The 23713-nt window shown below is 38.2% G+C and overlaps 1 protein-coding gene and 1 pseudogene across 8 annotated transcripts in view; both read left to right on the forward strand.

Annotated features, from left to right (window-relative positions):
- The window catches only part of RGS6 (regulator of G protein signaling 6), a 544877-nt gene that overhangs the window by 87732 nt on the left and 433432 nt on the right, over positions 1–23713 (forward strand). The gene's annotated exons all lie outside the window — the stretch shown is intronic.
- Positions 13249–13803, forward strand: LOC309868073 (large ribosomal subunit protein uL22 pseudogene; annotated as a pseudogene). The gene has a single exon. The product of its transcript is annotated as a large ribosomal subunit protein uL22 pseudogene (transcript).

Genomic DNA, 23713 nt, shown 5'->3' on the forward strand with positions numbered 1-23713 from the left:
AAAATACCGTGAAACCTGCCCAGGAATTGGGGTTGATCCACTCCAAAATAGGTTAGCCCATTGTTTTCCTTAGTCATTGCATGTGACGCTCAAGTCTGTGTTTTGCCGTAATGATTTATCCTGATCATTGTTCTTATAAAGGGGATAGAGGCCAATCAAAGCCTGAAACAGGCTCCAGTTTTATTCTTTTTACACAGTTGTTTCTCCAGCAGGTTCATCTGACCATCTTCTGCTGGGAACGTGTTTGTTGGCTAATTCACGAAACATGATTGAAACTGCTTTAGGATCTGAATCCCATAGGTGGTGGTTGTTGTAGTTCAGGAACTGAAGCACGCTGGGCGACTGCCTGTTTGTGCTGCTGGCCCTCGCTGACACTGCATTGGGTATACACGGCGCAGTGACAAGGCCGGCCTCGCAGCTTTGTGTGGGCAGGTAGGCTATTCTCTGACTCCCGGCTCTTTTGCTCTTCCAAAAGCATTAGCTCAGATTTGGCTGGAAATCGTTCTTTTCATCAGTCACAACTGCTGAACCCAGGCCTTCAGCCACACCCCCAGACTACCTTGGACACTTGAGTATGTGTTTGGCTTGTTCATGTTTGCATTGCAACCTTGTTTGTAGATACTCCCTCCTCAGATTGGCAGCTGTTTGCTGAATTCTTGAGTCCCGATGACACTGAGTCGCAGGAAATAAAAAGACAAGTGAGGAACTAGTAGATGCTCAGAGGGTAGCCCTGTGTCATTCCCCCTTCTTAGCTAATATAGCTTGCTATTTCTGAAAGGAGAATTTCTTTAAACACATTAAACTGTGTGGATAGTGACTTTTATGTTTGTCATAAAAATATCACTGCTATTGCTTCCCTTCCAAAGGCAATGAATAAATCTCTAAAGAAATATCTTTGTAATCTAGTTCTAAAGGACATGTATCCTTCTGTTACATGTTGCTAATGTAGTATTGTTGTTTTCTTTTTAAAAGATTTTATTTATTTATTTCACAGACAGAGATCACAAATAGGCAGAGAGGCAGGCAGAGAGAGAGAGAGGAAGAGAAGCAGGCTCCCTGCTGAGCAGAGAGCCTGTTGGGGGCTCGAGCCCAGCACCCTGGAATCATGACCTGAGCCCAAGGCAGAGGCTTTAACCCATTGAGCCACCCAGGCACTCCTGTTACTGTTTTAATTAGCACAGAGAGATCCCATTCTGAGGTTGTGTCTGTGCTCCATTGCAATGTGTCTGTAATGGCTACAGAAGTCTTAGGGGATTCATGCAGGTAGCTGACGTATCAAGAGAAGGCTTAGGGCTTGCTTGGTTTTGTGGCTCCGGTAAAATCCACAGAAGATAAAGTTGAAAAATAAGCATGGCCTGACTCTTTGTTGCCTTTGGTTGTCCAGTGAGTCAAAGAACTGTGGAGTCTTCTTGACGTCTTTCTGACTGTTCCTCATCTATAGGTTCAGTTGTAATTGAAATATGACCTAAATGGTTGGAATCCTGAAACACAGAATCCCTGTGACCCATTAGCTGATTTCTAGCATAATATGGACTCTCATTATTTGGGTTCCATCAATGAGTTAGGCAGGATTATATTTTATTAAGAATCTGATCATTGGGGATAGTCGACAGTGGATGGGTAACATGTACTGGATGTGGACGTTGACTGTAAGTCACAGTGCTACCTGAAGCAGGATGCGGTATCTTGTAATCCCCCTTGCAGTGACCACTCTTGGGTCTCTGTTGTGGGGGCCTCTGGCCTCAAATGCAGCAGCCACTGCATAATCCCTGACAGCCAAAGACTGCAGGTCTTGCTGGAAGTTGTCTAACAGTAGCCTTGTTGATTCCTGACATACATTTATCTTGGCCCTTGGCCATGTAAGAAAATCAGAACCATCGCTGTATTTTAATGTTCAGGCTGTGCATCCTCGGAATGTGTTTCAAGTCCTGGGTTTCTTGGTCATGGAGGTATTGACCACTGATGCTCACTGATAAGGGCTACTGTGAAAGTTCCCAATGCTTATTCTGGGTTCTAATGTTATATCCTTACGAAGAGTCTCTTCACTGGCACAGTCTGCATCTAGCACCCAGAAGTGCTCTTATATTTGCTGCAGGAGCAGGAACTGAACCCAACAGCAGATGTGGTGGGAACTGTGTTTCCTGGTTCCTGCTGTCTTGTGGTATGATGTGATAAGCTCCAGTGCAATGCCTCATGGAAGTGTCCCCTAACTTTACATCATAACAAGCATTTCTCTCCCTTCCCTTAGGTAGAGGGAGGGCCATTGCATGAGAAAGAACATTCTTGGGTCTCAGGTCATCTGTTTTATTCTGTGATGAGAACCAGCTCACTATAGAACTCAAAGTGAATGCTGGGTATCATATTTAAACTAGGGGCTTGTGTTGAAGTCAAAGTAGTGATGGATTTTTTTTTCCCCTTGAGGGGGCCAGCAACCTGCTCTCAAAGGTTAAATGGGAGTCTGAGTGCCAGGCAACATATTCAGCCTTTTCTCTTTCTTTAATTCTTCATCCCGTCTGTTGCTTCCTCATTATTCTAAGGGAGGTTGAAAGATACGAAGTCCTTAGGTCTTTGCATTTTCTGGGACAAAGTAGAAGTATCAGTCAGTATTAGTCTCTGATAAGCTAATGACACATGTTATAACTGCTAGAATGATCCCTAAAAGAATAGTAAAAGAGTGTATAATTTTCATGCTACCAGGTTAAAAATAGAATAATCAAAAATAAGCCAATGCCAATGAAAGAAGAGGGAAACTTGAACATTGGGACAAAAGTACTGTATATAATGGTAGATGTAAATACAAATACTTCAGTCATTACATTATATATAAATGGACTAAATGCTGAAATGAGAAAACAAAGACTATCAGATGGATTTTTAAAACTTTCAGGGCACATATTCAACAGATAAGGAAACAAAAGTTTAAAAAATAAAAGATGGTGAAATATGTCATGGAAATATCAAAGAAAAGCAGGTGTCACTTGATATTGTTGACCACCTCAAGGATGTGGTTGACTATAGTATAGGTTTGTACTTTGTGCCACATGTTTTCATAATCAGTGTTTCTTATAGTTAGGAAAAAGTCTTCAAGTTTTATGATTACTAGAAAATATTTCATAATTGTAGCTGATTCCTTCCTTCCTTCCTTTCTCTCTCTCTCTCTTTCTTTCTATAAAAATGTAGACTTTTTGTTGCATCTGAAGAGGACTTTGAATCATGATATAAACTACTATATATCATTATGTAAGATAAGTGGACCATAAATACTTTGTTTAAATCATTGTAAGTTAATTAAAAATATCTTTTGTTAGCAATATCATTATCTTCATGGTAAAAATGGTAGAGGGATTGTGGTAGAAATCAAGTTCCCTGGGGAATACGCTCTACAGCTAAAAGTGAAGTCATTTTTTTCCTGATCAGTGACTTAACTTATTTCTGAGTAAAACAGGTCAATGGTGTTCTTTAAATAAAGCAATATTTAATTGGATTGATTTGTACCTGATATGGATTCTGAGGCCTGAATAGAATGAGGTATTGAACTGAGAATCTGGAAAGGAGAAGAAATTAGAACTTAAGCAATAAAAAACTTTCTAGTGTTTGAGTTTATTTAATACTGCATATCAGACACACTATGTTAGGTCGCAAGTTTGTGGATAATCATAAATATATAAATCCACATTGGCCGCATAGCTCCCATTTTTGAGGGGAGCATGTTTATATGAAAGAATAATCCCTTCTTTCTGGAAAACTTTTAGTTTGTGAATATTAAATGATAGAGTTCCCTTCTGAGCTTTTTTATTTTGACCTCTATGTTTGATAAGAATTGTTATTTTACCCATTAAAGATAATATATGAATGTATGTGATAAAGAGGTAGGAAAAATTCCCCCACATATCCCTCAAAAGATAGTCATTATCAATATTTGGGTATGTGTACTTTTAGTATTTTTCTAGGAAGAGGATGTCTATAAAATAGGATGTCTAGAGGTACACTCATAGAGTATACAATTTTTATAGTATTTCTTTATACTATTTAATGTAATTAGCATTTTTCCCATGGAGTAGACACTATATCAGTCTAGATACTCTGTTAACATAACTCCTCAAATCTTAGCGACTTCACACAACAAAGGTTTATTCTTTTGCTCATGTTACATGTCTAATGTAGATTGACAGAGAAGCTGCTCATTCTAATTCAGGGATCCATGCTGACACTGATGGAGGCTCCATTTACACAAAAACATTCACAGTCATCGAAGCAGAAGAAAATACGACCACACTGCACTGGCTTTTAAAGTCTTCCTAGAAGGGAAACATCATTTGCTTACATTTCTTCGATCAAAGCAAATCACATGGCCAAGCTAACTTCAGAGAAGGTAGGCAAGTGCAGTCCTACTATGTGTACAGAAGGAAGAAAATTGGAATATTTCGGAAGAGTTCTAATGACCACCCCAGGTGGCCATGGAATATATTTTTTAAGACAGTTGGGATGATTTCCCAATGAATGTCTAGGCTCTAGCTTACAGAGTTAGCTCTTCTGTTTGTGTTTCCAATTCTAATACTTTATTAATAATGCTGAAATGAACATTTTGGTTATAATCACCATGCCCCCACCCTGCCCCTATACAGATACCGTATAGAGGGGTTAACTATATGTGCACTATTATGTAACAGATCTATAGAACTTTTTCATTTCAAAAAATTGGAACTCTGTACTCATTGAGCCCTTATTCCACTCCCCCAAGCCCCTGAAAACTCCCATTCTATTTTGTTTCTAAGAGTTTGACCACTTTTGATACCTCATAAAAGTAGAATTATTCATCTTTTTGTGACTGGCGTATTTCACTTAGCATAATGTCCTAGAGGCTTATCTATATTGTAGCATAGAAAAGTTTTTTCTTCCTTTTATTTTTTAAGATTTTATTTATTTATTTGACACAGAGAGAGAGAAAGAGAGAGAGAGATATCACAAGTAGGCAGAGAGGCAGGCAGAGAGAGGGGGAAGCAGGCTCCCTGTTGCGCAGAGAGCCCGATGGAGGGCTCAATCCCAGGACCCTGAGACCATGACCTGAGCTGAAGGCAGAGGCTTAACCCACTGAGCCACCCAGGCACCCAGTTTTTTCTTCCTTAAGGCTGAATTCTATTCTATTGCCTATGCAGATCACATTTTATTTCTCTTATCCACTGATAGACATTTTTTTTTTTTTTGCTTTTACCTCTCATCTATTGTGAATGATTTGTAATGAATATGGGTGTGTAGATTATCATCAAGAGCCTGTTTTCAATTCTTTTGGATATATATCCAAAATATATGGAAATATGATTGCTAGATCATATGGTAATTCTATTTTTAAGTTTGTGAGGAAACTTCATACTCTTTTCCAAAGCAGCTCACCATTTTACATTCCCACTAACAGTGAACGAGGGTTTACATTTCTCAATATCTTTGCCAATGCTTCTTCTTCCGTTCTTCTGTCTCCCTCTATATTTTTTTCTCTCTCTTCCTTCTTTCCTCTCTCTCTCTCTCTCTCTCTGATAGCTGCCATCCTAGGGGGCATGAGATAATATCTCATTGTGATTTTGATTTGCATTTCCCTGATAATAGTGATGCTAAGGGTCTTTGCATGTTTGTTGACCATTTGTATATTTTCTTCGGAGAAATGTCTGTTCAAGTTCCTTGCCCATTTCTAATTAAGTTTATTTGTTTCTTTATTGTTGAGTTTTAGGAGTTCTTTATGTATTGTGGATATTAACCTATTATCAGATACATAGTTTGCTAGTATTTTCTCCCATTTGGTAGGTTGCCTTTTGACTCCATTGATTGTTTTCTTTGCTATACACTTATAAGTTTGATGTAAGTTTGGGGTTATATCCAAAAAAGCATTGCCAAATCCAATTCCATGCCGCTTTCCCCTATATTTTCTTTTTGGATTTTTATCATTTTAGGCTTTACATTTAGACCTTTAATCCACTCTGAGTTAACTATCATTTATAGTGTAAGATAAGGGTCCATCTTCATTCTTCTGTATGTGGATATACAGTTTTTCCCAGTACCATGTGTTGAAGAGCAATTCTTTCTGCTTTGTGTAGTCATGGAGCCCTCATTTAAAATCATTTGACCACATACCCTAGGCTTTGTTTTTGGCCTCTCAATTCTGTTGTATTGGTCTATATGTCTGTCTTTTGCAGTACCATTTATTTTGATTGTTGTAGCTTTGTAATATGTTTTGAAATCAGGATGTGTGAGGCCTCTAGCTTTGTGCAGTTCTTTCTCAAGATTTTTTGGCTATTTCAGCTCCTTTGCAATTCCATATGAATTAAAATTTTTTTTATCTTCAAACATTGCCATTGGGATTTTGATAAGGATCCCCATGAATCTATAGATCACTTTGGGTAATATAGACATTTCAGTAATATTAAGTCTTCCAACCCATGAACATGAGATGTCTTCTAATTTACATTGTCTTTAATTTGTTTCAGCAATGCTTTATAGATTTCAATGTATAAGTTTTCTGTCTCCTTTGTTAAGTTTATTCCTAAGGATTTTATTGTTTTGTATGCTATCGTAAATGGGATTGTTTTCTTAATTTTGTTTTCAGATTGTTTGTATATAGAAACACAGCTAATTTTTGCATGGTAGTTTGCATTCTGCAACTTTTCTTAATTTGTTAATTGGAACAGGTTTTTTTTTTTTCCCCCATGGAATTTTTAGTTTTCTGTATTATAACATCTGTAAAGAGAGATCATTTTACTTTTTCCTTACAATTTGGTGTCATTTATTTCTTTTTCTTGCCTAATTGCTCTGCCTAAGACCTCCAATAATGTGTTAAATAGAAGTTGTGAGAGTAGACATCTTTGACTTGTTCTTGTACTTAAGGGAAAAGCTTTTACTTTTTCACAACTGATGATGTTTACTGTGAGCTTTTAATATATGACTTTATTATGTTGAGGTAGTTTCCATCTATTACTAGTTTGTTATGTGTATTTACCTTGAAAGTCTTGAATTTTGTCAAAAGCTTTCTCTGCATCAGCTGAGATTATTATGTTATTATGTGGTTTTTATCTTTTATTCTGTTAATGTAGTATATCACATTGACTGATTTTTAAATGTTGAACCATCCTTACCTTCTAGGAATATACACTGTCAGGGTGTATAATCCTTTTAACATGCTGTTGAATTCCATTTGCTAGTATTTTGTTGAGGATTTTTCATCAGTATTCATCAGAGATATTGGTCTATAATTCTTTTTTCTTGTAGTATCCTTATCTGGTTTAGGATAATGGGCCTCATAAAATGAGTTTAAGAGTCTTCCCTCTTCAAGTTTTTGGAGGAATTTGGGAAGGATTGGCATAAATTCTTTAAGCTTTTGGTAGACTCTGTAAGCGAAACCATCTGGACTTGGGCTTTTCTTTGTTGGGAGATTTTTGATTACAGATTCAACCTCCTTACTAGTTACATAGGTTTGTTCATATTTTTATTTCTTCATGATTCAGTCTTGGCAAGCTTTATGTTTCTAGAAATGGTGAATCTCTTATAGAGAGCATATAGCTGGATCTTGTTTTCTAATCCATTAAACCACATTAGGAACTCCTTTTAGGAGTTGCTAAAGAAATGCTAAAGGACTTCCTTTAGCATTTCTTGTAAGGCAGGTCTGGTGATGATGAAATTCTTCAGCTTTTGTTATCTGGGAAAAGTCTTTATTTCTCCTTCATTAAAAAAAAAAAAAGATTTATTTATTTATTTTTTGGTGGGGAGAGGTAGGGAGAGAGGGAGAGAAAGAACCCTCAAGCAGACTCCCTGCAGAGTGTGGAGTCTGATATGGGTCTTGTTCCCAGGACCCTGAGATCATAGCCTGAGCTGAAATTAAGAGTTGGCTGCCCAACCAACTGAGCCACCCAGTTGCCCCTATTTCTCCATTTTTGAACAACAGTTCAACCATATACACTGTTATTGGTTGGCATTTTATTTCTTTTCTCATCACTTTGATAATCATACTCTCTTCTGTCCTTAATGTTTCTGCTGAGAAACTCACTGACAATCTCCTAGGAGTTTCTGTGTATGTGATAAGTTACTCTCACGATTTTCAAGATTCTCTCTTTGACTCTAGTATTTCAGCATGGATTTTTTAGACCCATCTTAGTTGGCGTTCTTTGAGCTTCTTGAATTTGGTTGTCTGCTTTCTTTCCAGTAGAGGAAGTTAATGGCCATTATTTCTTCAAATAAGTTATTTTCTCATCTCCTTCTGAGACTCCTGTAATGCTGTATCTTGTTTCTCTGTCGGTGTTTCATAAGTCTCTTAAGCTCTCTTTGCTTTTCTTCATTTTGTTCTTTTTACTGGCCTGACTGGATAGTTACAAATGACCTGTCTTCAAGTTCACTGACTTTTTAATGCTTTATCAAGTCTGTTGTTGAACTTTTCTCATGAAATTTTCAATTCAGTTTTATTGTTCAGCTCCAGAATTTGGTTCTTTTGTATAGTTTTTGTCTCTTTGTTGATATTCTCAATATGTTCACTCATCAATTTTCTTTATTTTCTCTGGCTATCTGTGTTCCTTTAGCTTATTGAACACCTTCAATAAGATAATTTTGAATTCTTTCCAGGTGATTAATAGATTTCCCTTTTTTTAAGTTCAGTTCTAGAGATATATTTTGTTCCTTTGATTGGGCCAGGTTTTCCTTTTTCTTTTTATGCTTGTTATTTTTGCTGGAATTTGTCCAATTAAGAAAAGAGCCACCTCTCTTAGTCTTTATGGACCGGCTTCATATAAAGGAAGACCACTGGTTAGCCCCATGAGAGAATCTGGAGACCTCTCCAGATCATCTTCTCTGGACTTGTGTGTATAATTTCCCAAACAGAAGTTTGCTGATTTCTTTTTCATTATCATTTTCTCTGTCTGCTATCTCTGCATACTGTAGGTTCTTTGATGCAACAACAAGCCCCCAAACTCTCTATTATTCTCAGTGGCCCTCAGACATCGCAATTAGGCCAGTCCCCCACCAGTGCCCTTACTCAAGCCCTCTGTGTCAGGCAGGTCCCTGAAAAGTCAGAATGTTGGACAGACATTTCACTCTTTTCTATCCTTCCTAAAGGGGAAGCTGCAAGTTGGGTGTTTTTTTTTTCCCTGATGACACTAAGCTGCGCCAAGGAAAGCCTATAAAGGGTGAAATGCAATGGCTTTGTCTTATCAGTTTCAATGAGATTATTCTTTGCTTTGTGCTTGCCTGGGATACAGTGACTTCTTAACTGACTTCTTAACTGATTTCTGGGAGGTTATTATAAAGGCTTTTTGGATCATTGATAAGTCAGTGTCTCTGAAGGGAAACAATATCTGGACTTCTTATTCTGTTGTCTTGCTGATGTCATCTCTCAGGAAGGTCAAATTTTATACCTATCATTGTAGGGGAGTGAAACAACCATTGTATCGGGAGTCAGGAGATAAGGTTCCATGTCTGTTTCTGTAACTAATAGTAGAACTACTGCTATCTTATGAAAAATTAAGTGGTGCTATAATAGAGATTATAACAGTATATTGTTGAAACTATAAAATCTGAAGGACTTTATTACTTATTTCCTGACTTCATTACTTACTTCCTTACTTATTTATTACTTATTTCCTCTCAGAGTTTCAGTAGTGAAGAATTTTCCTTTGGTAAATTTGGTATTTTAAAAATTATAAACCTAATGAATGTTTGCATATATGTGCATTCATTAATGTAATATAATATCAGTATAAGCATTCATTAAGTTCATAATTTTATTTTTTTATTTTTTTTTAAAGATTTTATTTATTTATTTGACAGAGAAATCACAAGTAGATGGAGAGGCAGACAGAGAGAGAGAGAGAGAGGGAAGCAGGCTCCCCGCTGAGCAGAGAGCCCGATTCGGGACTCGATCCCAGGACTCTGAGATCATGACCTGAGCTGAAGGCAGTGGCTTAACCCACTGAGCCACCCAGGCACCCGAGTTCATAATTTTAAAAATAGTCTTAAAATCATCTGTAACACATTCAACTTGAGTAATGGCTGTTAACATTTTGGGACATTTCTTTTATATTTTGTATGTACCTGCATAATGTATTCAAAATTACATATATTTAAATGGTTTCCATACACAGTTTTGTTCACTGTCTGATCACCAGGCTTTATTTAATGACCTTTTTTTCCATGTTAAGCCTTTGGTGATTTTTCACTATCTGCATATTCTAAAATATGGCTGTATTGTACCTTATTTAACCATATAATGATATCTCATATCTGTTTTGGGAGTTTATTATAAATATGAACATCCTTGTAGAAATATTTTATATGCTGTTATTTTTTAAATTTTATTTTATTTAAATTCAATTAACATGTAATGTATTATTAGTTTCAGAGGTAGAGGTCAGTGATTCATCCGTTGTATATAATACCCAGTGCTCATTGCATCACACATGCTCCTCAAGGCCCATCACCAAGTTACCCCATCTTTCCACCCACCTCCCCTCCAGCAATGCTGCTTGTTTCCTGTAATTAAGAGTCTCTTATGGTTTGTCTCCCTCTCTGATTTCATCTTATTTTATTTTCCCCTCCCTTTCCCCTTCTCTTTTTTGTTTCCTAAATTCCATGTAATGAATCAAATCATGATACTTGTCTTTCTCTGATTGACTTATGTCCACTTAGCATAATGCTCTCTAGTTCCATCCACATCACCACAAATGGTAAGATTTCATTTTTGATGGCTAAGTAGTATTCCTGTGTGTGCGTACATGTACCATATCTTCTTTATCCATTCCTCTATTGATGGACATCTGAGTGAATGTTTTTTTAAAATATGTTATTTCCTTCAGTTGTTAGAAATAAGATTCCTAGGTCAAGGAAGGTTGTAGACATGAGTGGTTTTACACCATTTGCCAACTTTTGTTTAACAAGTAAGCAGTATCTGTTATATTGCTCTTTTTCCTCATGAGTATTTAAACGTTATTAGGCTAATTTGATAATGAACTTATATTGCATTTTATTTATATTCTTTGATTATTACCAAGCTTTGATTATTTCTTAATTGTTATGCTTTTGTGACTGATTTATTTCTTAGCCCCTTTTGCCCCTGTTTTTTAAATTGAAATATTAGAAATTTTTCTTTCAATTAGCTTTTGCTCTTTATATATTAGGGCATTAATATTTTCTTAGCTTTTTGGTAAATTTTTTCCTTGATTTTTGGCATATATATAGCTTTTAATTTTATCTCATGTTCTGGCATGTTGATCCTTTTATTTAGTCAAATTTATACAACATTTTTTTAAAAGGTCTTATTTATTTATTTGACAAAGAGAGACACAGCAGGAGAGGGAACACAGGCAGGGGGAGTGGGAGAGGGAGAAGCAGGTTTCCCTCTGAGCAGGGAGCCTGACATGGTGCTTGATTCTAGGACTCTGGGATCATGACCCGAGCCGAAGGCAGATGCTTAACAACTGAGCCACCCAGACACCCTATACAACCTTTCTTTAGTGGTTTTCTTCCTTTGTGATTGTGCCGGCAGTATGTCCCAACCAGATATTAGATAAATCTCCAAGTAGATTTTCTTTTAATTTTTAAGTATGTAAATATGTTTCTGATCTTCTTTTTGAAGAACTTCTTTTGACATTTTTTGCAGGTCAGGTCTGCTAAGAATGAGTTCCCTTAATTTCTTTTTGAGAAAGTCTTTATTTTTCCTTCAATTTGAAGGAAAATTTTGTTGGATAATGAATTCTAAGCTGGTAGGGTTTGTTTTTTTTCCCCTCCCCCAACACTTTAAATATTTTACTCCACTCACTTCTTGCATGGTTTCTGATAAGAAGTCCATTATAACTCTTCCTCTTGTTTTTCTATAGGTAGGGGGTTCCTTCCCCCAACCATGGTTTCTTTCAAGATTTTCTGTTTAATTTTGGTTTTTGATAGTTTGAAAATGATAGCCTAGATATAGATTTTTATGGTATTTATCCTGGTCAGTGTTTCCTAAGCTTCCTAGATAAATGCTTTTAATGTCTGTGATTAATTTTGGGAAATTCTCAGTCAATAATATTTCAAGTATTTCTTTATCCTCTCTTTCTTCCCTTTCTGGTTTTCCAGTTAAACATGTATTATACCTTCGAAATTTCTCCACAGCTCTTGTATGGTTTCCTCTTCTTTCTTCTCCTCTGTTCTTCCCATCTTCTTCATCCCTTTTTCTCTCTCTTTCCATCTCTGCATTTCCCTTTGGGAAATAGCTATTGACCTATTTTGAAACTCTCTGATTTCTTCCTCAGCTGTGGCTAGTCTCCTTACAAGCCCATCAATGGCATTCTTCATTTCTGTTGTAGTGTGTTTGATTTTCTTGTTTCCTTTTGATTCTTTCTTAGTTTCCATCTCTCCACTGATATTACCTGCTTGTCCTCATATATTGTCTACTGTTCCCATTAGTGCCCTTAGCAAGTTAATCATAGTTATTTTTAAATTCCCCTTTCTGAATATTGCAACATCTGTGTTATATCTCAGTCTGGTTCTGATGATTGCTTCATTTTTTTTTCAGACTGTTTTTTTCCTTGCTTTTTAGCTGCCTTGAAATTTTTATTGAAAACTGAACATAATGCATTGAGTGGTAATAAGCCTTTAGTGTGATGTTTTATGTTAATCTCATTAGGAGTTGGACTGTGTTTAATGTTTGCTATAGTTGTAGGAACTGGGGCTTTAAATTCTTCTACGGTCCTTGTTCTTGTCTCTCCTTTTGTCTTTAGGATTCAATAAAAAGGCCTTAGATAGAGTCTGTATTTGGCAGCCTTTTCAGCCATAATCTACTGTTACTATACTGGTAAAGTTTGGTACTAACTTGAAGTTTGTGGGGAAAGGGAAGCATTCTGTGACCTTCTCAAGTATGTCTTAGCTTTCTTCTTTTTTTTTTTTAAACTTCATTAGCTGAGACAAGAAGGCTAAAAGGTGCTGGAGTAGGAGAAATGTCCTTTCCCCAGGTAGAATAAGGCTCTGATATCGTCTTTTCCCTTGGAGAATACGCCTTTGTTATTGAGAATGCTTTGGACTTATTTCTCAATGGTTACTGCATTTGTGTCTCTCAAAATTCATGTTTTTTGGTTTGTCTCTCCCTCCCCCCTTTGGTTATTTGTTTCTTAAATTCCAAATACGAGTGAAATCACATGGTATTTGTCTTTCTCTGACTGGCTTACTTGGCTTAGCATTGTGACACTGTATGTTAACTACAGTGGAATTACTCTTCAACCAAGCGGCCTGAGGTGATCTCTGAAAATGGTTCTCTATTCACTTGACACAGAAAACCCTACAAAATCCTGCAAATCAGGATGTTCAAATCTCCATGTTTACTTTAAGAACACATGCGAAATCACCCAGGTCATCAAGTGTATGCATATCTGAAAAGCCTCCAAGTATCCCAAAGATGTCACTTTGTCGAAGCTACATGTACCATTCTGTCGCTACCGGGGTGGAGCTGGTAGGTATGTTCAGGCTACAGAGTGGGGCTGGGTACATGGTCGGTGGCCCAAGAAGAGTGGTGCATTTTTACTAAACATGCTTAACAGTGCAGGGAGTAATGCTGCACGTAAGGGTTTAGATGTCGATTCTCTGTCTTTGAGCCCAGCCAGGTGAGCAAAGCCCCCAAGACGCAGCACAGAACTTATAGGGCTCCTGGTCAGATGAACCCATGCATGAGCTCTCCCTGCCACATTGAGGTGATCCTTCCTGAAAAAGAGCAAATTGTCCCTAAACCAGAAGAGAAGGTTGCACAGAAGAAAAAGGTATCTCACAAGAAACTGAAGAAAACAAAAACTTATGGCCCAGGAGTAAATTCTGCACAGAATAAATGCAAAACAAAAACAAAAACAAAAACAAAAAAAATCCTGGGGGTGCCTCAATGAGTTAAGCCTCTGCCTTTGGCTCAGGTCATGATCTCAGGGTCCTGGGATGGAGCCCTGCATTGAGTTCTCTGCTCAGCGGGGAGCCTGCTTCGCCCCCCACCCCTCAACTCTGTCTGCCTCTCTGCCTCTTTTGATCTCTCTTTCAAATAAATAAATAAAATCTTTAAAAAAAAAAAAAACCCTACAGTGGAATTAAAATTTAAAAATTCATGTGTTGAAGCCCTAAACCCCTGTGTCATGTTTGGAGCTGGGGCCTTAGGAACATGATTAATGTATATAAGGTTATGAGACTGGGCTCTGCTTGGATAGGATTAGTGCCCTTCCAGGAACAGACACCAGGGAGTTAATTCCCTCTCTGTTTCTCTGTCTGTCTCTCTTTCCATGTGTACATACCGAGGACGTCCATGTAAACAGACAGTAAGATGGCAGTCATCTACAAGCCAGGAAGAGGGCCTTATTAGGACCTGGCCATGCTAGCATCTGATCTTGGAATTCCAGCCTCCAGAACTGTGAGAAAATAAATTTTGGTTGTTTAAGCCACCCAGGCTATAATACAGTTCCTCTTCTTTCTCTGCTAGAGCCCTGAGGGTATCTTTGGAGTTCTTACAGGTAGGTTAAAAACCATGAAAGTGTGGGGGACCCCTCAGTACTGCAGTTTTTAGGAATTTCTCATTGCCACATTTGTCCACATTCAGCTTCCAGCAACTTTCGAGAACTACCATTTAAGCACTCTTACCAGTTTATGACTCTCTCAGCTTCTGCTTCAGGTGAGCTCATCTTGGATGTGATGCGCCGAATTCGCTTGTCTCTCTAGATTGGGGGTTGGCAGTTCGCCCCGCAGACTCAGTTCTTTGGCAGGCCAAAGTGTCGTCCAACACTTATTGTTGTAAAGGTTGAGTGACGACTTCCAGGATCCTTATATATCAGAGAAGAAACTGAAAGTCTTTGTATTTTAGAGTTTTAATTTTTTCCTTTGAATTTTATAAATAGTTGGTATGTGAAGTAAAGAGTACTTTCAGTTTTCCCACAAATTACCAATTAAGTAACCCATCTCTTTCTCAGTGATTTATGATGCTTTCTTTATTATGTTAAATACACATACATTTTCCTCCACTTGCTTGAGGACGTTTTCAGTACTATCCAACTTGTGTAGTGTAGCTTTTTTATTTTTAATCAAGCCATACTATTTTAATTCTTTATTCTTTATGATACATTTTATTATGTCACAAGGCAAATTCTTTTGTTAACTTTCTTTTAAATCTTCCATTCTCCACTAAATATTAGTCCGGGTAAATGTGGTTATTTTTGTCATCTCCCTAAACCCATCCCTACCCAGAACAATCCCAGTGGGATTTTGGTCAGAGCTCTACTAACTAAGCCTACAAATTAGTACAGGAAAAACTATCATGACACTAACACGTCAATTTATAAAAATCCTTAATGCGTTTTTTAAAAATAAACTTTATTTTGGAACATTTTTAGATCTACAGAAAGATATTAAAGATAGTACAAAGAATTTTTACATACCCAACACCCAATTTTCTTTATTATTAATTGATACATTAGTATGGTACATTTGTCCCAACTAATGAACCAATATCAATAAATATTGTTATTAACCGAGGTTCACACTTTATTCAGATTTTCTTAGTTTTTACATAATGCCTTTTTAAGTTCTAGGATCCCATCCAGGATAACACGTTGTATTTAGTAAGTTACATCTCCTTAGGCTCCTCTTGGCCATAACATCTTCTCAGAGTTGGTCTCTGAGGAATACTCTCAGATACTTTGTGGAATGTCCTTCACTTGGGGATGATGATGTCTGACGTTTTTTTCATGAGTAGAATGGGCTGTGGGTTTTTGGAAAGAAGACCACAGAGGCTGAATGTCATTTTCATCGTGTGATATCAAATGTACATTCACCTAACATGAGTTAGCACTGTTGATGTTGACCTTGATGACCAGGCTGAGGGAGTACTCACTGTGTTCTCAGCTACAAAGTTACTCTTTATCCATCTTTTCCATGCGATTTTGTTTGGACAGAAGTCACTATGTGCAGCCCACACTTAAGTGGGGAGTTTTCTTTCCTTTCCTTGAGGGCAAAGTAGCTACATAAGTTAATTGGAATTCTTCTGCGTAGAAGATCTGTCTCTTCTCCTCCATTTATTTATTTATTTATTTATTTACCTAATCACTTATTTATGTCAGTATGGGCTCATTGTCATCTTTGGACTAGGAAATGGGTAGAGCTATATATCATGGGAAAGCATACCTGGGATTCTGTCCACCTTAATTCTCTCTAGATTTTGCCTCTCTCCCCCAAACCCTGATTATAATGACTTTGAATAACAATGAACCTACAGGTTCACTGGGGGAATTTTGGGCCTTGATTTTTACTTCAGTCCTGAACCAGAAGGCTTGCTTTGGGAAGTGGCTCAGTGTTGAAGAAAGATTATGGTTCTGGAATCAGAAATTTCTGAATTTTAATTCTGTGCTATCTTGCTTAACTTCTCACAACCTCATCTTTGTTAGAGCCTTGTGGGAATCTTATGTGGATTGGAAGTGATAGATATAAAGTACCTTGGAGGTGCTCAATGGGTGTGGCTTATTATTTGTCATTTTTTTTGTGATTTATTATTTGTTAATTTACACCATGAGAAGTCTCTGGTACAAACTGGACAGTTGAATTATAATGAAGACTAACTCAGAGTTACACACTCTTATAGACTGTTAAGCAGATCGAGCGATTTGGGTTAAATTTAGGAATTATCCTGAAGAAGCTGCTAGGCGATGGTGGCTTTCCATGAACTGTCCTCCCAGCTTCCACCCAGCTTCCACTGCTCCTTTGTGGTCTTCCATTTAGTCTCTAGACCTGCTTCTGGATGGTCAGTGTTATATCTGCCTGCTTTCTCCAGCCTACAGCCCACCAGCTGGCACTGAGTCTCAGGTAGGGGCTGCCTTACTCTGGGGCTCTTACAACCATGTGGGCTGTTTGAGATTCTTCATGTGTCTACCAAGTGTTTCATGGGTTCCGAGACTTCAGCAGAAGCTGGCAGTGAAGGGAACCCAGAGGGCCGTAATCCCTGCTGCTGGGTTTCCCTCCTTTCCCCTTGTCTCTGCTCTTCCCCCCATGCTTCCGAAGCAAATCAGTTCCTTTCCATCTGAGTCAGTTCTTTGGAAGCCCCATCTGCTACTTCAAACTGGCCTACCAAGACATTTCTTTTCAACAAGTAGATCAAATGTCCCTAAAAAAGAAATCCTGTGATTAACACTTTTCTCCATATTTTTTTTAAATTTGTCTCTCCTATTTCTTGAGTGACTGCTCAAATATCATCTCCTAAGAGAGAGCTTTTCTGATCATCCTATCCAAAATCTGTCTTCCTCCCCATTAACCACCTTTGCCCCATCACTGTCAGTCTCCTTACCTGGCTTTATTTTGCTGTTTGTCACTACTTGATGCTGTTTTATGGGTGTGTTTATTGTCTGAAAATGCATGAATTTTGTCTTATTCACACTGCCTCTCTAGAGTCTAGAATAGTGCCACAACACTGTAGCTTTCAGTAAGTTGTCAAATGCCTATTATTTGATATCCATTGTACTGGGCCCATGGGACATAGAGATGAATTAGATGGTCAGATAGTTCATGATTTTGTGTAGAGAGACAGACAGACATGTGCAGTAGATCCTGTAGTGAAAGTGTATAGCATAGGCACCTAAAGAATGGCATATTAGTTTGGTATGGGTGAAAAAGATAAGGATGGTCTTACTATAGGAGAAAACTTAGTGACTGAATGGAAAGAAATCCAAGATCTCAGGGAAGAAAATTCAGTCTAGATGGGGAGTGCTACCTGCACAAAGATAAGAAAGTGTGGCACTACCTGTGGGAAACTGCAAGTCAAGGGAACAAGGGAATGAGCAGGAAGACCAGAGATTAAGTTTCTCAGAATGGAATTGGTATGCACAACCAAGATGGTATAATCTGTCATCTGATTCTAGGAAATTTGGTCTCATCAGATATTATCCACCTGAATGTGTATATTTTAGCCTCTCGATTTTCTCTTAAACTGAGATTCTGTTCTTCTGTCACTCTTATAGATTCCATTTAAGGCTGCCATCTTGCCTAACTCTAAGGGGCACTACTCATGGTAGTTGTGATTCACTTCTATTAATTCGTCTCTCAAATACAGAACCCCTCCCTGCTTTAGATCCTTTTTTCCTCTTATTTTATGTTTTATGTTGTGCTTATTTTGGGGATCTTTGCCTTCCTCTTCCACTATTTAATCGTTTCTTCTCTACTATTTTTGGTTGACTGTTGATAGCTTTGCACTATCACCGGGCTGAGGGCTAGTATATAGCCATAGTTTCTTGGCATCATCCATATTTATATTTTATCAGGGTCATATAGCTTGAGTTGAGTAGATGAGTAGAAACCAAGTTAGAGGCATGTTGGCAGAGGAAGGTCACATCAGAATTGAGTAGTACGTTGATGTGTTCTCAAAGGTCTTGCTGCTCTAAGAACTACAGCATATGCTACAGTCTTAATCTATGGTGACTGTGGTTCTAGGGCATATCCTAGAACATGTGATGTGTGTGTGTCTATTTGTGTGTTAGAGGAGTATTGGGGAATTCAAACTCTTCCTCAAAGAATTTGGTAGTCATGAAGCTCTTGGAGATCTTTCCTTTTGTGCTCTGGAGTCTCATCAAGATTATCCATTCTTGATTAGAGAGGTCAGAAAGTTACAGTCAGTATTTTTCCCCGGGTATATATATATTTTTTTATTTTTCCTTTTCAAATTGCCAGACTAGTGTTGGGAACAGATTCACTCCTTGAATTTTGTTTTTCATATCTGAGCATGGCTGTAATGTTGAAATTTTGGTTTCGGATTTTGGACATGGCACATATCCACATCTCTCATTTTATTTTATTTTAATTGCGTTTAAAATTCCCATGTTTAATACCTATTTTTAACCTTATATTTGGCAATCTGAAACATTTACTTCTAAAAATAGTTATGTAATTATATAGCATTTAAGTGACTTGTGATGAGGATATCAATTAGGTAGTCCGGGTTCTAATGCTTAGTGTTTCATTTTAAAGAGTAACTAACTTATTTTCATCAATGTAGAAGAGGAGATTGAAAGGCTCCAGTGTGTGTGTGTGTGTGTGTGTGTGTGTGTAAATAGTTACTCCTTTCTCCTTCATCCCTCTCTTCTCCCAACCTCTTTTTCTCATCTCATCCCCAACTCAAAGGAGTTATGACGCCATTAGAAATATCCCTTACTATACTTGTCAGCTATTATCATCATTTCAGAATTTGCTGGCCGATTATAGGGACATGTGGGACAAATACCACATAAGAAAGAGCTCTTTGAGTTTGGACATGGCAAAAAAATTTATCTCCCTCAGTTGAAGTCATACTCATCTTCAGCCATACTGAGCAACTTCTGGTCTTCTAATATTAACAAATAATTTTTTAAAAACTTTACATAATAACACCTATATTTGCCTGTCTTATGGTCCTCTGGTTTTGTTAGATGATCCAGAGGCTGAATATGCACAAGGACTAATGCTCAAATAGTCAATCCCCATTTTCTTTCCAGCAGATGCTTTCCACACAAAATGCCATCTCCAGCAGTAATCCGAGTAGGTAGTGGTTCACACGTGCACAATACAATGTACACCAAGAGCTGCGGCTGCTCCGGATAATACGCTGCTCTGGCAAATGTGGTATCGAGGATTTCTATCTGGCCGCTTTTGATTGTTAAGCCATGGAAGTCCACGATGAAACTGTGTTGTTTCTGGAAGGAGTCACGGAATCAACAGAAATGGTTATTGCGTAGGGAGTATTTACTGCAGGTCAGGCCCTGGGCCAGGGGCTTTATGTACCTTATTTTGTTTAATACAACAAACTTAGGAGGTATTATCCCCCTTTGGCCCAGGAAGTCACTGAAGTTCAGGCAGTTAACAAGTGGAGCTGGGGAGAAGTCCTGTTCTGGCCACGAGCATCTGTTGACTGCATCACACAGACATACTTCAACAGGTCAGCTAGCCGGGCACGTGACTGCTGTGGGAACCAGGCAGAGGAGAGGTCGGCCCTGACGGAGGCTCAGAGCTGAGAAAGATTGACTCGCTATAGGGTGTGAGTCAGGGGTTATTGGAGATCCTGCCAAATACGTGTGGCAGCAACAATGTTGCTCTCCTTTGCCTCTCCATCACAGCCCGAGTCTGCAGACTTCAGATAGGCGCAGTCGCTCCCAGAGAGGAAGCCCGCTGTTGAGTCAGGCTGACGCACGGCGCCTGCATGAGGCTCTCCTCCAGACAAAGCAAACTGAGCCGAAGAGACTGTTGACTCGGGATTCTGGGAACAGATCGTACCTGTGTCCTAGGGTGAATAACAGCTAAATTAACAGTACCTATCTTTACATGTTTTCACTTTAACAGAGTTGCCAAAGGCCACTTTAATCCTGATTTTCCATCAGGCTTCAGAACTACAGAATTTTTTTTAGTCCATCCTAGGATTTTATCTATCAGTGAGGCCCTTATCCACTGCGTCAAGTGTCACAGTGTTGCCAAAGGTGAAGGCACAGGACTTCTTCTCCTTCCATTTTAATGGATTGGGCAGCCTGAGGCCTGTCTTCCTTTACAGTGCAACAGCCAGAAAAATCACACAGCAGGAGAAAATGGGGGCCTTTTCGGGGCGGATTTTCCTTTTGAATCAGAATGGAGATTTATGGACATACCACTCTTCATCAAGTATTTGCAAGTTTTTAGGCAATCAGTGCTCTTCTGAGTGGCTCTCACAGGTAGGGCTAGGTCAGCCTGCTCTTAATATAGACCGCCCTTTGTTACACTCTTCCTTTTAGCAGACTTTGTTTTTGCCACCGAAAGAGAAAAGTGGAGCTATAAAATTGTTTATGCCATCTCTAAAGTAACAGACAAAACCATCAACATTCCTATTTTCTTAATCTTTTTAATTTCACCAATCATACATGGGAATTGTAGAATTTTTAAAAGAAAAACAGAGAAGAGCAAAACCAAACCAAACCAAACCAAACCAAACCAAACCCAATTAAAAACCTATAATCCCACCAGCCAGAGATAAGGTCCAACACCCTCGGCCTCACAAGTTCTATGCAATGACTGTGTTCTATGTTGCTGATTCATTGAATACTGAGAGACTAATATTACTTTTATTATGATGGTGATTTGTAAATAGTTGCCCAGAGTTAATTCTAGAGATTTGAAATTATGGGCCATAATAGAAAGCCAGGATTTTATTTTCTCAGCTGGGAAGTAGAGAGTTAAAAAAAAAAAGAGAGAGAGAGAGAGAGAGATTAAGAGTGAGAAATGTTTTTCTCAGTGTGTTTTTGGTGGCGGTGATTCTAATTTCAAGACAGAGAAAATGTTTTAACTCCTGCCTTCCTGATTCATTCTTAGAAATAAGTCAGATCCCAGCAAAACCTTGGAAACCCCCAAGGAAAGAGGCAGCAGAATAAGCAGAAAGAATGTGGAAATGGGACACAGCAAGGGGAAGGATTTCACTTTGGAAACTGCCACTTTTTGGAACCCAGAAGAGTTGCCTGTGACATTGGCCCTGCTTTACTCTTCCTTAATAAGGGCATTAGGTTCAAAATGAAGGCGGGACTTCTAGCCACAGGTCAGGATATGGGGAAAGCTCAGCTAAGTGGGCAAAGGATATTGGGGGAAGCTCAGAGGTGCTTACAGCTTCTCTATAACAGTAAAAACAGAGCTAATCTTTTGAAAAATGCCCTAAGATTCCACCAGTAGGAAGCAAAGGAGTGGATGAGTCAGGAGCAGTGAGCCAGAAGCAAACAGATGGGATTGGACTCCACACCCCCGTAGCTCACACAGAGAGACTGGCTGCGGCACCGGCCCTTAGGATCCCCTTGGTGATCAACCTAAACCTAATTGGAGCTTTGCCTCTTAGCTTTGTCCTCTTGCAGTCACCTGCCCCATTTGCGGATGGGTTCCTGTTCTTGAAACCTTGAGAGGGAAACCTTCTGTTGACCCATCCCTACTGTTCAGATGGGAAAGGGCCACCGATTTTATCTGCCATGTCATCTCTCCAATTATTTTATGAATATTTTCTGTATCAAATTAGCAATTAAAAAAACAATTTAAGAAATGGAATAATCAAAAATAAGCACACAGAAGAGTCACACACACACACACACACACACACACACACACAAAGAGAGAGATGTTGAGAGAGTAAAACCTGAACAGTAGACCTGTGTAAGACTGACTGTCAACTGACTTGGAGTAAAGGCAGGTTTATTCTGTCAACAAGAGGAAAGAAAGATTAGAAATTCTTAGAAAATCAAAAATTTGCTAAACTACATGTAATTCAACTATCACATCAACTGGAATGTGACAGAATTCTGAATAATTGATGTACAAGAATAAAGAATACATTTGAACTTGATACTTGGAACTGAGGTCGTGACAAAAGATGACATCTCCTTTAACTGCTCTGGTCTCACTATCTGAATCTGCACTGAATAAAAATATTTCATCATAATATTAGAACTATTTTTTTTAGTTTTCAGTTTTCAGAATTAACCTTAGGGAATGCATAAAAGGTAAGTTACATTTACTGAACAAAACAGAAATGCTATAAAGCTTGACATCGTCAAATGAAATGGGTGAAAAAGTAACAAATTAGAAGGGGCGGGAAGGTGGAGTGGAGAAGTAAGGCATCCATTTTATCCTACTTCACGATGGTGGTTGAATAGTACTCTTTAGTTCTGATAAAAAGAGAAACAGAGATTTCGGTATATAATTATGTGATTAAGCAATCAAAGTTTTTATAGAAGGAGACAAAAAGGAAAGGAGACAGTGTATCCTAAAATCTCTCTCTCTCAAAATCGAGAATCAATATAAACTGCTTAAAGTTTTAGAGGCATATGGGAACAAGGCAAGCTCATACTTTTTACTTTGTGTCTTTGTTTAATTTCTGTGGGTTTTTTTTTTTTTGACATACCCATGTGTATCTTTAGAAATTAAAAAAGGTGAACACATGATCTATAAGAAATTGTGATAAATCATTACGCTGCAAAACTTCCTTATATTTCTCTCCTAGAAGACAGAGTCTCAAATGCAACAAAAAAGCACAGTTTGCCTCCACGTTGTTTACAAGAGAAGTACCTGAACAGAATGGCACTGGGTTTGACAATGAATAGACAGGCACTGATTGATTCTAGGCAAGTGCAAGCAAAAAGAAAGCACAGCTGGTAATAAAACCTGCAACAGTTTCGAGGACAAAGCATTAAGTGGACGAGAGGGGATATTTTGTAATGGTGAAAGTTACAGCCCACCATTAAATGACTGTCGTGACTCTTTACACATGGAAAACCAGCACCACAAGTGGTAAAGCAGAAACTATTAAGAGAGAAAAGAATTAAAGAATGAGGTAAGGGGCACCTCGATGGCTCAGTTGGTTAACCGTCTACCTTCGGATCAGGTCATGATCCCAAGGTCCTAGGATAGAGTCCCGCATCAGGATCCTTGCTTAACAGGGAGCCTGCGTCTCCCTCTCCTCCTGCCACTCTCTCTCTCAAATAAATAATTAATTTTTTTAAGAAAAAAAAAAAGGTAAGAGAATGTTAGCACATAGGAAATTAGAATAACACTTAAATGGCTTAATTTAATACACAAAAACAGAATATACTAAAGAAAAAGTTTGCATTTCCAAAGAAGTCTTGAAAGGCGGGCCTCTTGGAGAAAGGCACAGACAGTTTATTCTGATCATAGGTTTCAGGAACTTTCTAGTAGAAGGAATGAAAAGTTTTATTTTTGTGACATTTCCTCATGGTAA

This window comes from Mustela nivalis (assembly GCF_964662115.1).
Source record: "Mustela nivalis genome assembly, chromosome: 6".
NCBI classification, from domain to species: Eukaryota; Metazoa; Chordata; class Mammalia; order Carnivora; family Mustelidae; genus Mustela; species Mustela nivalis.